Raw genomic sequence first — 16,816 nt, forward strand, 5'->3', positions numbered from 1 at the left:
GAGGGACTAACCTCGACAGAAGAGACGAATTCTCAACATATCCTATAGCTATTGGTTTCATAATTGACTATAAACCTGTAGTGGAAAGATGAAAGATTACGAATGGCAGTGGACTTTATTTTAGCGGCGAAACTCAGTGGGAAACTGCGACCCGGTGCTCGTATGTAATTATAAGCCTCTGAAAGTTGTAATATGTTTGTAATGTACCTGAAAGTGGCCAAGTAGTCCGAAATGTGAGGGGGTAATATGAGTACATTTGTTGTGTTTGACCAGATTACACGACATTGTTGTGTTTGATTAGTATTTGGGGTCTTTTCTGTATTAGTCTCATATTATTAACGTGGTCTATATTGTCATATGAACAGAGGCTCCTCTGCACTTACATTGCCTCAGTTACACGTAGCGTTCTATATACTCCACTTTCACTTTCTCAGCTCCGTTTTTGTTTGAAATTTCCACTCACTCATATATGGCTACTCCGTGAGCACACGTGACTTTCAGAGAATTGAATTAAGATTCAAGATTAGGAGATTACTTTCATACGACGAATTAATCTATTGGCGTCATGTATGAAATAGATATGGGCCTAGTCCGTCCATATTTGGTTAATGAAAATAATGTTATAATTTGTCAATTCACCAATGTGCAATTGCAAACTAAACATTATCCTTTGTAAATGATACAAGTTAAGCTGTAATGTTTACCTTTCGACTGTAGGGGACTTTATTTTTAAATCATACTACACAGGGGAAAAATGTCACGAATGTGAGAGGGTCAAGTCCCCGTGTTAAATGTTGTTCCGCGTTTTCACCCTTGCTTGCTACTTTTGTATCGATCTTCTATTTATGGCTCAATTTACCATGCCGTTCTGCGGTGTGGCTCTCACATTCATATCGTCACGAATATCTAATTACGTTTGTCCTGCCATCCATGGGTTAACTCCTAATTACTCAATCAAATGCAATGGTTATTAATTGTAACACTCATAAAGCCTAGGTCTATCCTTGAATCGATTTTATTCTTGGCAAAGGGAAGAGTTTTTAAGCAACCACTCCATACACCATATCCTTTTTAATGGTCTTGACCTCTCAAACAACAAAGTTTCAATACATTTTTTGATGGAACACGACAAAATAACGAGTAGGAAGTCAAAAGCGCAGTGTTTGAGGAAGGATCTCAACAACTTAAATTTTTGCATGTTTCAAAACACTAAACGCCCAAGCATGCATTAACCACAATGTATACTACTATAGGCATACTTTTACCAAGTATCTTGTCTCTGTCTTTTGAAGTAACTTCCTGACGTGGTCCCTGTGTGTATTGGGTTCTTCGGTCCCTTTGGACTTAGTACCAAGTCCCACCTATTAAGTCCCTCACATGATATCGTAAGGTAAACTCCTCGAGGTTCCCCTCTGAAAACCTACTGCGGTTGCTTCAAAAAACTGTACGTATTTAATGCTGGAGAGAGGATATTTCTATAAATAACCTATTACGGAGTAGTATTCAAACCACATTTTTTTTGATGGCGCTCAAAGCTAGTATATTGAACTAAATATCTTTCCATGTAACTGCCAATTTCTCGTCTAGGAAAGATTCCGAATTATCGCCCTGACCCAGTTCGAGGAGCGTCAACAGTCTTTGGGCTTCATCGCAACCGGATAATTGTCGTGACTAATCAGTTTCCTTCTTTGAGGTTCTCATCCAGGATACTTGGTACCCTCATCTTCACATGGTAACCTGTCTTTTTTTAAATAAACTTTCTCCATGTACGGTGAATATCTAGTCGGCACTTCCTTTCTCCCAGAAAATCATTCATAGATATGGTTTCCATCTCGGGTCTCTTTTCCAGGAGAACCCACAATATGCCTCCCGAAAACATCCCCTCCGTTTGGGGAGCTTCTTCAGTTAGACACGCCCCAGCACCCCCCTTCCCCCGAGCGGTTTTCAAATGCATTTCACACCGTTCGTCTGCGAGGGGGTCCAACTTTGTTGGGGAAGGTCTGGATTCCTCTTGTATAGAAGGGAGACCAGGGGAACCCAGCGTTGGCTCTGGCTCTGAATCAATGTTTGGCGGTTTGGATTTCCGCGCGAAAATTTATCATAAAAGTCACGGGGAATATGGTCATAGAAGCGGAGACAGAATATATTGGTGTGAATCAGGAGAAAATTATATAAAATTTACCCCTACCCCTGTGGGCACACCTATTACAAGTGTCCATTACCTATTTCATGGTCCCCTTTGAGTCATAATTTTACTGAAAGTCTTTTGCATGTATTCGTACTACGGACATTTAACGGCCTCATTTTCTTCACAATCAGTCATCAGAATACCCTGGTCTAGGTTATTTCTGATTTCTGTGTAATTCTTCTGCTTTCTTTTTTCCGAGGGATCGAATCCTTCTTCTTCTGCTATTGTATGGTAAAAGAATTCCATCGTCTTTCTTCCAAAGAATCCGTCCTTCGGTCATTCAGTTAGCCATTTTTCACTCTTGATCTTTAGTGCTTGGTACAACATTAGGAATATCCTTTTGTGTCGTGTCGTCCTTTTCTGTCTTCTTTTCTCTTTACCTCCAAAAGTTTCTTCGAACGTCAGGTTTTTATTCTGGACTTCTCTTCGCCCTCTTTCCAATTTCTTGCCGACGGTCACTCTTCCGGTTTGCGTTTTCCTCTCGAATCGAAATAGAGCGGTCCCCTATAGATGCCGTTTTTTCTATCGGTTCCGTGACACGATCCTCCCATATGTCTACGCTGTCATATTATCAATTCACAATTTTCAAATGAATGAAAAATTCCATATGGATAAGCATGTTTTGTGGGGCTTCTGTGTCATCTCTTACCATAAACGCCTATTTTGTAATCAAATCGCTGTGTTTAATTAGTTTTTTTGTTAATGTCCTAGAGTATGTTTACCATACAGTAGTGTTTTGCCCGAGTATGTGTTTACCGTATCTTGGTATTTAGGTTAGTGTAGGGCAAATTAATATCCCGAGAATGTCAACGCGTCGCTTCTGTAGTCCAGACAAATATTCATTTCTCGACGATTTCCTTGGTCAGGTGGAAATTTGAAGAGCAATGGGATTGAAAGTAATCGAGCTTGTCTTCAAAGTATTAGCTGGATGAAACACCACTCGAAAAAGATCCTAAATGCGTTGTCCAAATTATTTCTAAGTTATTACGCTGTCGTATGTATTCGAATATTTACTTATCCAGATGTTTTTTTCCACTGGTGATGTAGGATGTCCAGAGGAATTCAATACGAGCCAGGTTTAATGTCTATTTTCATCGCCTATTGTCCACATATCATTCTTGCCTGGTAATGAAGAACCGCGTATGTGCAGACTATTAGCATGTGAAAGTGTTTCTCTCGGACCAATATTAATCAACTTGTAACAAATCAAATAATGCTAAATTGAAACGATAATAAGCGTCCGCTGAGCACGCGACAAAGTGTAATTTTGAACACACCTGTCTAAAGTTTTTACCAACGGATTTACTTATCTGTACATACACAGGTGTTGTGATGTGATGAGTCTCCTAATTGGCTCTCTTTGAAGTCCATTGTCTCCGAAGTCATAAATAGTTTTGCATCGTTGCCAAGTCGTCGGTTCGATATTGGGAGTGAGATAAAAATCCACATAGAATCAGACCTGTTAACATTGCTCTTCACCATCAGAACAGGGCCCTCTTCTAGCCGTAAGTGTCACATGTTTCTCTGATACACAATACCGGAGCTCAGGTGCAACGAGTAAGACATCTCTGTATACGATCTGTAATTCTAACACATGATAAACCGCTCACCCCCTAGAAAGTAAAATCTGTGTTTTGACACACCACCGCCACATTCTAGTCCGATATATATCCATACACTCCCTCATTACTTTATCTATCTGTTTTAATAACAGTTTTAAGCGCTTACATGTCAGAACCAGTACCTAGGCACATTTGGTCTTAGCTTTAACACAAGTGCCACTTTTATATTTTGGTGTTTGCTTGATCAAGTTGATATTGACATTATCACGATCCTAAATTGTAACATATTTCTTCGTGAATTTGTAATACTGTTGACGGCTTTAATAATTACTCTAACTAACCTTCGGCTAATAATGACTATAGATTAATTGGAGAAGTGCAATCGTATAACCGAGTTAAGAGCTACAGCTAACATTGTACATCGTAATCGATTCGAGCAGTGCTGCATTATACATACCTAGGTAAGGCTACACAGTTATAGCTCTCTTTATGATATCTATCGTACAACTGGTTTTATAGAAACTTATGGGTATATCTTCTTTAGAACAAATTGTTGTTTTTACAGGAAATCTTTAAAGTCATTAATAACAGCTCGTACGATTCAGGACCCCATTTGAGAAAAATCAGCAGAGCAATTTGTACGCGTTTTAGTAATGTCTATTATATACCCTAATCAGCAGATATGGCTCAGTGATCCTGATATTTTACAGATGTTAGGCCAGTTTAGACTAGTAGGTCAAAGTAATGGAGATAAGTTCTTTCTTTGTGAGGTAAATCAATTTCCAATTTATATGTGGACACAAGCGATAACTGAATGGAACTCTAGGTCAAGTCAGGGACTATTCATACACGAGAAAAGGTCCAGTTTATTCTTATTAAAGTCAGAAAATGACTTAAATTTTTCTAATATAGATTTCATTACATTGGCAGCTGGATTTACTTCGATTATGATCATTGTGTTGACATTATTATGCCTATCCTAAAGGCTAAGCTGGTTCCCCAAAATTCGGCACATTTTTGATAGTTATATAGATTGTATGTTTGTTTTAAGAACATTTAGATGTTAAGTTCAGGTTACCCAATTATCTCTCAGATGTTTTCAATAAGCCTATATGAACGTGATTTTAGTTATTTCACAAGGACAAACTAAGATGAGAAACTTTGTCCTTTTTAACGGATATAATTCTTGCATCAATAAATACATGAAATTGTTTATTGTTGTACTGGCACCTCAGTACAAATTCAAATGAAGGAAGAATCATTTCATGTTTTTACCTCCTGTTACCATTTGTCTATACTAAAACAGCCTTAACATGTATTACATAAATAATGAGTGTAGAACACCGTCATTAAATAATATTGACTTTAAACTCAATGTCAAAATTTGAAAAAAAGCAAATTTGATAACTTGGTATTTAAAGTTTGTATGGATCAAATATCATCAATCTATTAGAATTTGCATCTCCTTTAAAATTTTACAATGTATAAACCTAAAAAACGACGAAGTTGCATTTATTGCTATGAGGTAGATGGATAGTTTTCAACTAATTTTAAAGTTTTGAATGGGTCAGGAAATGCTAAGTTATCAATATTTTTTTCCGATTTGAAATAAACGATGACGTATCATTTTTGTTATAGAACTGTTTGTTATAAACACCATTGGTATTGAGAGCATAGATGTCAATTAAAATGTGCAGTGGTTGAATGCAAGGGTATAAATACACATGGTTATTTATTGCCGAGATGGCAGATGAGACCTTGATTACTACGTAACGTTTATAGATGATTACATTTTGTTGACTCGCATTGAAATCATTTCTATAGCCTATCTATATGTGTCTGGTGAGGTGTATGTATATAAACAATCATAAAGGTGGCTATTTAAACCTGTCAAAGTGTAAAATTAATCATGCGCGATCTATTATTATCATTGGGGAAGTAAATCAGAAAGTTTAATACTGTACAGCAAAGTCAATATTTAGAGATTAAACGATTTTCTTTAGAAACGTTTACAAAGAATAGCTGAGTGTGAAAACTACTGGTTCCCATATGTGTTGGATATGACACAATGTCTACCCCATCGGTTTATATTGACACGGTACTGAATGTCGTGTGTCGTAATATTACCATCTTATAGACTAGGCAGATAAGTCATTTCACAAATACAGCCTGTAAAGTGTACGAAGTTGTGTATTGAAACATGTGGCATACTTACGCGCAATGGGATTTCCTCAAGGCAATAAAACTCGGTTGTTTGGATATAGATATTTAAATTCAATAGAGCAGCATGAAGGTATTATTAATAAATAGCAATGTAAACATATGTCAGACATCAAATATTTATATGTGTCATGTACATTTTCCTTCTCTTAATAGCATTTTCTATTCAAGAATTACCAGATAAACACATTAAGTATTAAAGCTATTATTTTGTATATTGTTAGGTTCATATATTTTGAAAGGTTATTCTAAATGCATAATCTTTGATAGCGTACGTTGGAAATATGGATGCTAGTTATTTCTTTCAAAACCTTAAATCATTTTATTTCCTCTTGTATACCGTGATATTCATACCTTTAGGCAAGTTGTCTGATTTATTTCATTTTGTATCATCTTATTATCAACAATCTTCGTCTCTAACAACTTTGGCGTGTTCTACAGGATGGACAATGAACATTTCTCTTTACAGAGATACCTTGGTCATTTGTATGACTCTCTGATGCTGGATTGGTTTTGAGTGGTGGGTGGGGTTTATATAATAAATATTAAACATACGGGTCCGTCTCTATTGGCAAAGGTTGTGGTTTAACGCATTGAACAGGTAAACATGATCTAGACAGAATCTGGAAATGAAAGTCAAGAGCATATCATATGAAGCTCTCTGGTTATGTATTTTATCAGTATATATTCAAGTTTGAATTAACATGGCGATTATGGAAATACGTGCCATGGATGAATCATTATTTCATTATTTGAACAAATCTATCATCATGTAGGAAAGCTTGTTTGTTTTATTTACTGTTGTCAAGTCTTTAAATGTTGAAATTAAAAATAGGAAGACATGGGTTCGACCGAACTGTTGTGGGTAGGATGATTTCGATTGTTTAGGTAGACTGCAATCTGAAGACATTTTAACAAAAACAAACATGGCATTGAAATAGATTGTGAATATACATTAAAATGGATATATTATAAAAGTGACATCTAAAGTTATAGACGTGGGTGCTGGGAATATAATAGCTAAAGTTGTACAAATAGTTTATAGATTTCATTACCACCGCGAGACATGCGTTTTAATCAACACTCATGTAACTGAGACGAGGGAACACAAAATTACAAAAGTAATTATCTTGTCATATGCCATACATTTAAAAGCAGTTAGCAGTCGATATATACTATATGACGATATCGCGTTTCATTTTAGGTCAAAATCCTCTGAAAACTCAGATAAATAGTTAATAAGAACTAACGGTAGATGACTATCTCGAAGTCTGATTAATTCTTTCGTGGCGGATTAGCGATAAGGCAATTTCCCCAAATTGCACTTTCAAATGTCAGTAAAACTTGAAAATATTATATAGATATACGTGTATATAAAGACCTATTGCTATCATACAATAAAGAGTAGGTAGGCAGATAACTATGTAATCAAATATAACCCAATGACTAAAGCCTTTACAAGCCATACAAGTTAATTATTTCAGTACACTGTTGATTTGTTTGTCTCCTTCATGGTTTAGTTGGCAAAATGATTTGTTAAATTAAAAATTATTATGTCTTCTAAATAAACTTCTGTATTTACCCAGTTTCAAAAACTGTTAATTCTCTTGGTTTGATGAATTAAATTGATGATAACATCATAAGTCAAATGTAAATTATTGTTAATAATACCAAATATGTGATATTTATCAACGTACGAAATCGGTATACATACCAAATATGGACACATATCAGCTTTTATGTGAAGCTCGATAGAGTTATCCCCCTTCTTATCAAATGGGTAGTTGTGACTTACATATATATTCAAAATAACATCAAACATCAATAGATAATGAGGTGTCGTCATAAGTCAATGATTATCATAGACCGGTAATGTTTAAAGTCCATTCTGAGGCTGAAAGTCTTCAAAATATTGGATGTTGTACTTATGGATGAAAAATGTCTTAAATTAGTTTTTTTTTCTTTTTCATATATTAGCACAGCTATTGAAATCGTTCAGTATTAAATTTCAGAGTGAAATACAGTGTATGCACAAATATAACAAGGCGAAGTCACTGGGTATCAGGCGTACTGTAGATAAATTTTTATTTATCCGTTTGGTCTAGTATTGATAAATCACCTGTTGATATACAGTGTGTATGATAGTTAAGTCATTTTCATTTCATTTCCCAAGAAAAAAAATAAAAATAATAAATAAATGACTTACATAGGAGGAAATGTATATGAAATAAAATGCCCTGAACATAGCTTGTTTTGTTTCCTTGTACCTAATTATGGCTTTGTGCTCTAAAGTTAAGAACAAAGAAAAATATTGTAATGACTTATTCTCTCTCTGGAGAACACATATCTGGTAAAATATCAACCTATACTTTGTATTTACTGTATATATATCAACATTTTGTCGGTTTTCAGTAAAACCAGACATTGTTTCATAAATAAATTTAAACTTTGTTAAAACTTTTTTTATTCAAATATCAAAAGTGAATAAATCATTGAATCAACCTACATGTAAGCTTACACTTTATATTTGCGGACAGTTAATTCTCAGGAAGACATCAAAGCTTTGGTATAATTGAATAAAATAAATGTATTATTGACCACTAATCACTCCCATAACACGAGAGTCGAATGGTCTGCCTTTTTTTCGGACATCATTGTGCTGACTGTCGACTCTCATTTCCAAAGGCTTATTTCTTTGATGTATTAAAATCTGTTGTCGGGACAGTAGCACAGACCATTCAGGCACGTTTAATAGCTATTTAAATAACCAAGGTCAGATCAAATGTAATGTTATCGTGCCATATATGACGATTCTATTTTTATTATTTTTGTTTTGAATAGGGATTATACTAATTTATTATTTATGTCATTATAAACAGGTTTATTATGAAATGTTACGGGTGGGATATTAACTAAACATTTGTGAATTCATTCCAGTATATCACAAAGCGTTTTTACACATACGCATCAATGGTTTTAAATCGAAACCATCTCACTCGCTACCCGTGAGAAATCAAATATGAAGGTTGAAATTGAAGGTTGCATTTAGGAATAAATACAATTGATCTTTTGCATCCTTCAACAACAGAAACTCAATAATCAGACAATGTGAATAGCTGTGTTTAGAAAAAGAAAGACACTTTCATAAACATAGATACGTGGACTATTTGCCACTCAGATAAATATAATTCCATAAATCATGATGGAAATTATTTCCGACGGCTTACACAATGGCTATTGTATTGATTAGATATGATACTGAAAGTGTTTCTAGATTTCTCAATGACACCAGAATAGACAGCTTTGTGACTGTTTGTATGGTGTCAGAGATAACATTCTCAAATGGGACAGGAAGGAATTCAATCCGGACTTTACCCGCAACTTAGCATTGTTAGAAAATTTTGATTAAATCCGTCTGATAATGATACTAAGTGGGCGATTTGTAATGTAGCTTTTACTTCTGTGTTATAGTTAAACGTACGGGAATTTTATTTTCTGGTGTCTGTTATTCATCATAGGATATACAATATCACACTAGCTGAGATGGGTTACATTTTCTCCGATATTTGTCAGGGCAGAGCTGTTATAAAAAATACACCAAATAGCAATGAACGACTTTCAATATCGTTAGACAAAAAGGATATAAAACCAACGGACCGATACCGTTCATTGGACTGTATCAATCACGTGTATCGCCATGGAGACTTATCTAAACAGTCTACACCACGACTTCCGGTAATTCTACCAAAAACATTATCAACAAGGAAGGGACCCCTGGTGTTGTACTCCGAAACATTGTGTAATAGGAAGTGTGGTTTAAAGGACAGTAAAACACACCAACATTACGGTTTGTAACTGCAAAACGTTTATTTCCAGGTGTTTTACCCTCCAGACATCGTGTGTCGAAGACGATTTGTTGTTTTAGCAATGATAAAATAAACACTGAGCAAATCTGGAATGGAGAAACACATGAACATAAAAAGCTGGTAAACATCCTGGAGAGACTAATCACAGTAATGACTAGGAAAATACGTACTGGACGTCATCAATACAGTGCTATCGGTGCTCCTGAGGACATTTTACTTACAGTTTTTGTATATTTATGGATAAAAGACATGGATACCTTGGTTATGATATTGATTCAATCTGTGTAATTGCAATTTAAATCAACTGGATAGCACAGAAAACATAACAGGAGAAATCCTAGAACTTACTATTGCATCATTCAAAATAGTTCCTACTTCTGTTATGTGGTTTACCTGGAACGTTAGGAATACTTTAACCTTTTGACGGACTCGTTTGTTACGTAATAAAGACTACGATAAACGCTGTGTTCATAATATGTAAGCTTTTGAAAGACTTGATTTTTAAGGTTCGTCTGATTATTACTAAACTTTTGCATTGAAAACAAGTTTTACTGCTTAATTGAATTTTAATGCATTTTCCATAAAACATATATTTTCAACATTTTGTTTTCTTTCAGTCAAACCAGACATTATGTCATAAATAGAATTAAACTATGGCTTTAATAAAACATTGTAAGTCAAAAATAAAAAATGGGTAAATCATTGAATCGCAATACAAACGAAAGCTGACTGTAAAGGTATGGAATTAACAATAAAAATGAATCCCGTGGGATGATCACGTAATTATAATAGTTTTTGTTTTCATTCGTGATTTATTTGTTTAACAAAACACAAAAGTATCTTGACTTAACAGGAAAATTTTATTTGTCGAATTATAATTTCAAACTCAATCATATTCAAACTAGACCTGACTTATCGGCCTTCAAACAGAAAATCAGTGTGATTAATTTATCCATTGGTTTTGTTTTAATATTTTCATTGTAAACATACTGCGTTTTATTGTCATTTCAATATTTATTCACTCTTCTTTACAATGTGTCTGTTTTATAACAGTTCCCAATGTATCCACTAATGTATCCCTGTAAACATATCTGCATTAGTATATGACAACATTTATGTATATTTTGCTGAATATGACACGTAAAACATATAGATTACATTATGTGTGTAATGTTACATAGCTTGTGAACCTTGAGAGAGGCCTGATTACTAACAAAATGGATATCATCTGTATCTTTTTTAATATCTGGAATCATTTCAAATATTTTAATGTAAAGGATTATTGCAAGTTAGCACTAGACAATTTAACAAAGTTGTGTGTATATATACAGAAAGCAGAAAGCATTCTAAAACAAACGAATTGGTTTTTTTTATGAAAGTGTTATTATCTTTTGTGCAACTCGTATCAATTAAGTGTAAACTTTATTATCGTGACAAAAATTCTTCTAGAATAATTGATTAATTTGTGATGTGTTATTTGCTCACAAAGAATCGTAACGATCAATAAGAATCTTCTGTATCGTGATTGACACACAAAAAAATAGTGTCTCTAGACAAAATGGCGGCGATGATAAGTTTTATGTAGATATCGGATCAGAATCACAGTTCTGGACACGTGTGGATGACAAAGATCTGATGAAGCGCCGGAAGTCCCCTCCCAGTCTGGGGAGATCCATTACAACCATTATGGCGGCGATAGAACACATGATTGCCGCACCAATATACCCGATGCTCTGCGCAGACGCACGGTGATCCGGGGTACTCACAAGCTTCCTCTTATACGACGATAAATCTTTCTTACTCACTGTCAATGTCTGCTTGATCTCGTTGATTTTAGATTCGAGTTGTTTCGGTGTTATAGTTGTGTTTGTGACATCTTCACAAGGACAGTAACAGACCGGTGAAGTGTACGTAGACTCATAAACCGATGACGTAGAACACATACCTGTATTTATGAAATGAAACAATAATATTTATTAAACAGATACTTTTAGTTGCTGTTTCACAAAAACGTGCGTTTTGGGGGCTAAAATAATTCCCTTTTTCTTCGAAAATGGCTTCATTCCATGTATTCTTTTTATATTTGACTAACATTATTTACCTGGACCAGGCACTGAAGGGGAAGTTTTGATCCCCACATCAATAGTTAACAACTGCGGTGTTACAGAAAAGAGTCGAGTCCACAATGTCCAAAGAAGACGTCTGAAGTCCTGATGTCTCATCCTCGGAACTCTCCTGCCAGCACGATGAGGATACGTCAAACGTACTCGTCATCACAATTTCCTCTGACGAAGAGCTCGTGATCGCTGGTATATACTCAGAGCAAACGTCAGCAGGAAGGTAGGACGCGCTGACATTTTCATGGTCATCGAGTTTCAGTAAACCTTAGAACAATAATATTGACCTAAAGGTCATTTAACATCAACTTAAATATGAGCAGTTGACAGAGAGAATGACACTTTTATTATATCTGTAAATAAATTGATAAATAATCATATTTAACTACACACATAAATATAACCATTGTTTTTTTATACATAACATGAAGCTACCCTCTGCAAACATGTACACTATATATATATATATATATAACTATAAAACAGTTTTTTCCTCCCTAGCGCTTTCTCGGCTCATGCCGGTCTTCAGGGGTTTGAATTCTTTTATTTGTAAAACATGACGTCATAGTACAATGACGTCATAGTAAGATTACGTCATGACATGGTACATAAAGATATTGTGAATGGTTCGGGAAAATAGACAATGAACAAGCTGATTATTTAAGAAGGAATTTCACCAGATTTTTAGACGATTGTTTTATAATCTGGCAATCAGATAAATATGTAAATACATTATTTCAAGAACTTAATAAGCTACATCCTGATATACAGTACACAATGGATTCTAGTACAGTAAAACTACCGTTTTTGGATATATCTGTACATATTAAAAATGGTGAAATCACTACTGACTTGTATTGTAAGCCGACGGATTCGCATAACTATCTTGATTTTTATTCAAATCATGCAAGGCATGTAAAGCTAAATATCCCCTTTAATTTAGCGTCCCGTCTAATCACATTCGTAAGTGATAAAACTATTTTAGCTAAACGCTTAGATAATTTAGTCTTTTATCTGCGCAAACAGCATTATCCACAAGAAGTTATAGATTATGGAGTTGAAAGAGCAAAAAAAGAAGGACCTATTCATTTAAGGAAACCGAATAAAGTGGAATCCAAAAGCAATATAATACCTTTTGTCTTTTAATCCAAACAACTACAATATTTTTCCAATTGTAAAAGGTTGTGAAGATTACATGAAAAATAGCGACAGAATGAAATTGATTTTATCTAACAAGAAAATAATAAATTGCAAGCGTCAACCTAAGAACCTTAAACGTATTTTATGTGCGTCAAAATTTGATTCGAAAATTCAAGATACTTCTGTCACTAAATGTATGCAAAAGCGTTGCAAAACATGTGATATTATTATAGAGTGTAAAAATTATACATTCAAAAATGGTTTTAATTTCAAAATTAAAACTAATATGAATTGTACATCCAAAAATGTCATATACGCACTTATTTGTAGCAAATGCTCAGATTTTTATATTGGTCAGACAGGAATGGAATTGAGAAAGTTGTAACATTACACCGACAACAAACCAAAACAGGCCATCTCAGATATTTAACAGTAAACGAGCATTGTCATATGTGTGCTAATGATAACTTTTTTTATTTTACTAATATATCAAATGTCTAATTCAGATCTTTTAAAAAGAGAAAATAAAGAAATGTATTTCATTCAACTTATGAAACCTGTATGTATATGGAAACCATCACATGGACACGGTTCTTTTTTACTTTATATATATATATATATATATATATATAGTGTAAATCATATAAACACACAACCCTATTATAGTTTGAATACATTGAGGTTTAATTTAGTTTTATATCTTTGATTTAATCATTTGTTACCATGGCGATAACAGTCAATAACATTACCTTTCAGATACATCATGCCCTTTAGACCACTTTTCCCGCCAATTCCTCGGAGCATCATGGAACATTTATGTGCATTGGTGTCATGTTTGAACCCCAGACACTCGTCAGTGCAGAGATCAAAACAATCACTAGGCTCGGGCTTACGTCTGTACGTCGCCTGAGTTATGTACGTCATATCCGGTACGTCATCGGTCAGAGTAAAGCATGAATCAACATCTGAAATGAGCATGATATAATGTAACGATCTATCAAGACGTCTTAAGCTGCACAAAGTTAGACCGTTTATTATTGTTAAATAGCACAGCCATATATATCAAAACACATTTTAAAATCGTATTCGAAGACGCTCTGAAAACACAAGAACCACTTCACTCTACAATTTCGATTTTGAATTTTAGTATTATTGTCATCAAGACAGACAATATTGGACGAAAAGTATGATGATTGTTGAGAAATTCAACGTTGAACTTATTGTGCAGTTTTACTTTTCAGATAAAAAAACAAACTAGCAAATCTTAACAATATCGTAAACAACAAACCCAAAATTTTATGATTTCTTGCAGCCTAAGGAGTACCTACCAATGCCGTTTGCTTGGCATAGGAACTGTTTTGATTCCTGACATGCTTCTCTATTGTAAAACATACGACGGATGTCTAATAAGAAACAGCCGGTTCCCACCTCATTCGCCACGGGTGCGTAGGTCGCCTTGGACGTATATTCGTCACATCCGGCCCATCGCAGAGAATCATCCGCGTTGTGATGAAGTCCAATCCACATGGTTGGTCTGTTACGGAAAAGGAGAATTGTAAATTGAGAGAAGAACCTGCTAACGTCTTTTTTTTATCTTAAATATGTGTTCTTTGCGATTCAATATCGAAATCCATTGCATTAACAATTTATACAGCATTTTTAAACATGTGCTCTTTGCGATTCAATATCGAAATGCATTGCAATAACAATTTATACAGCATGTTATTTTTTAATTCTATATTTTAGCACTCAGAGTTGAAACGTCAGACATGTCAGACATCATCAGTTCAAGTTTTTTGTCCAAAACCGAAGTTCCAATATATTTACACTCGTCCGTCATTCGCACCCTTTTTGTATGTGATTAAGACCATTCTCCCATTACTTTCAGATCTACTATACTATCTAACTCAAACTTTTTTCTGGGTATCAGCGATAACATATTAAGTATTCTGCCTTTCAGTATTTTTTATCAACCAGAAGAAGAGTACTTCATTTCCGTTTATTTTACAAAAGACAGTCTAAATTATATGATTTCACCTGGTAAAAGGATTGAAAGCTGGAACAAATGTGACACCAGGGACGTCACAAATTGCTTTTTAAAAATGTTTTCAATGGAGTAATCTGACAACAAGGGAGGAAAGATCCGTGATAGAAGCCAATGACAAATAAAAAAAGTTATACTCGACTGTAAGTCCCACTGCCATCATAGACACACTGCTGGCGAACAAACTCGTCAGGTACGCGTGTTGGGATAGCCCTCTGATTTTCGCCAACGTTCTGTTAGCTTCCTGACAAACTGCGTGCGCACCTGCCCAATCCAGTTTACTCATATGAAATTCATATTCACACCAATTTAAATCTGCAAAAGATTTTATTATTATTATTATTTTCGTACATCCTCGATACTCACGGTCGTTATATCCACCTGTGGAATATGTTATAGCAAAACTAAAGGCATCCAAAGATTTTCTTTGAAAATTATAGAGAGAGGTGCCCAACATCAAAGTCATATCACACAGTCAATCACAGGGTTCCGTTTTCGATCATTTTGAGGTATATTAAAGGATTAATCTACCTGAAAATCTGGTGTCGCACACAAAACCTTCAGTTTTCTATGATATTCCAGAGGTGGGTAGTAACTTCTGGAGTGTCGAGGATGATTATTCTATAATTACTATTAATTTTAACCAATCGGATATTCTGTGTACATGAATTATTGAGTGATGTCATCACTGGATGGATTTAGTCAGTACGTGAACCTTCTATAACAGGAGATTTTGTGAAAGCTTTTCAGATTTAAGTCCTTCCTAAGGAAGTGACAAGGGCGTTGATCTAGCGACTCGCCAGCAGTACTACACTAAAACAATAGCGGGTCACTGTCCACTTAGCTTTACTGTCAGTGACCAGTATAGCTCGCTAATTATCATACCGTACGATAGACATAACAATACTCTATCGCGACATCATGGAGTAAAAAATTATCGCTTAATATTACCATATACTCACTAACAACTAATTGGCATTATGTCCCTCACATTGATGTTGTATATTAAAGTCATACTTACTTTGTATACTTACTTTGTATACCTGATACCAGCAGACTATTGGGAAGACTACACAACACAGTATATAACATCCACTTCATAATGTCTCCACAATTGTGTGAGAGAAGAAAAACAAAATCTGAAAAAAATGAAACTATGATAGACAGGAACAAAACTAAATGATCAGTATCTTTATTTCATGTTCAGCGGTATGAACTTCATTTCATTAAAGCTAAGTTCTTAACGTCCCTACAAACAAATATACACAGCTCCACTTCCACTGATGTTCGTGATGATGCCATGTTAACAAATACACACCAGATATCGATAGAATTCCGCATGTTAATAAATACACATTTCTTCTGTTGTTTTTAAAACAAAACGTGTTCATGGATTATTCATATTTAGTAATATCCTCCTGCAATCCAGAGGTGAGATAAAAGAGAGACGTTTCATGTTAATCATCTGACGACCGAACATGCAAAGTCTGCATTGTCGCTTGGTTATAACATTTCGGAAGAACATTTAGAGAGAGTCGCGAATATTCTAGATTGTTACTAACTAGTTATAAATGGTTTTATAAGAAATAACACAGCAATGGAAGAACATGATATAAATTTATAGATTGTGCCTCTACACAACTTACGACAATGAACTATAACAATGAAATAATATGTAT

At 34.7% G+C, this 16,816-nt stretch overlaps 1 pseudogene; it reads right to left on the minus strand.

Moving 5' to 3' along the window:
- Positions 1-10,682: 10,682 nt before the first annotated feature.
- LOC138335510 (uncharacterized) lies at positions 10,683-16,272 on the minus strand (annotated as a pseudogene).
- Positions 16,273-16,816: the final 544 nt, after the last annotated feature.

The sequence above is a fragment of the Argopecten irradians genome, chromosome 1 (assembly GCF_041381155.1).
Source record: "Argopecten irradians isolate NY chromosome 1, Ai_NY, whole genome shotgun sequence".
Classification (NCBI taxonomy): Eukaryota; Metazoa; Mollusca; class Bivalvia; order Pectinida; family Pectinidae; genus Argopecten; species Argopecten irradians.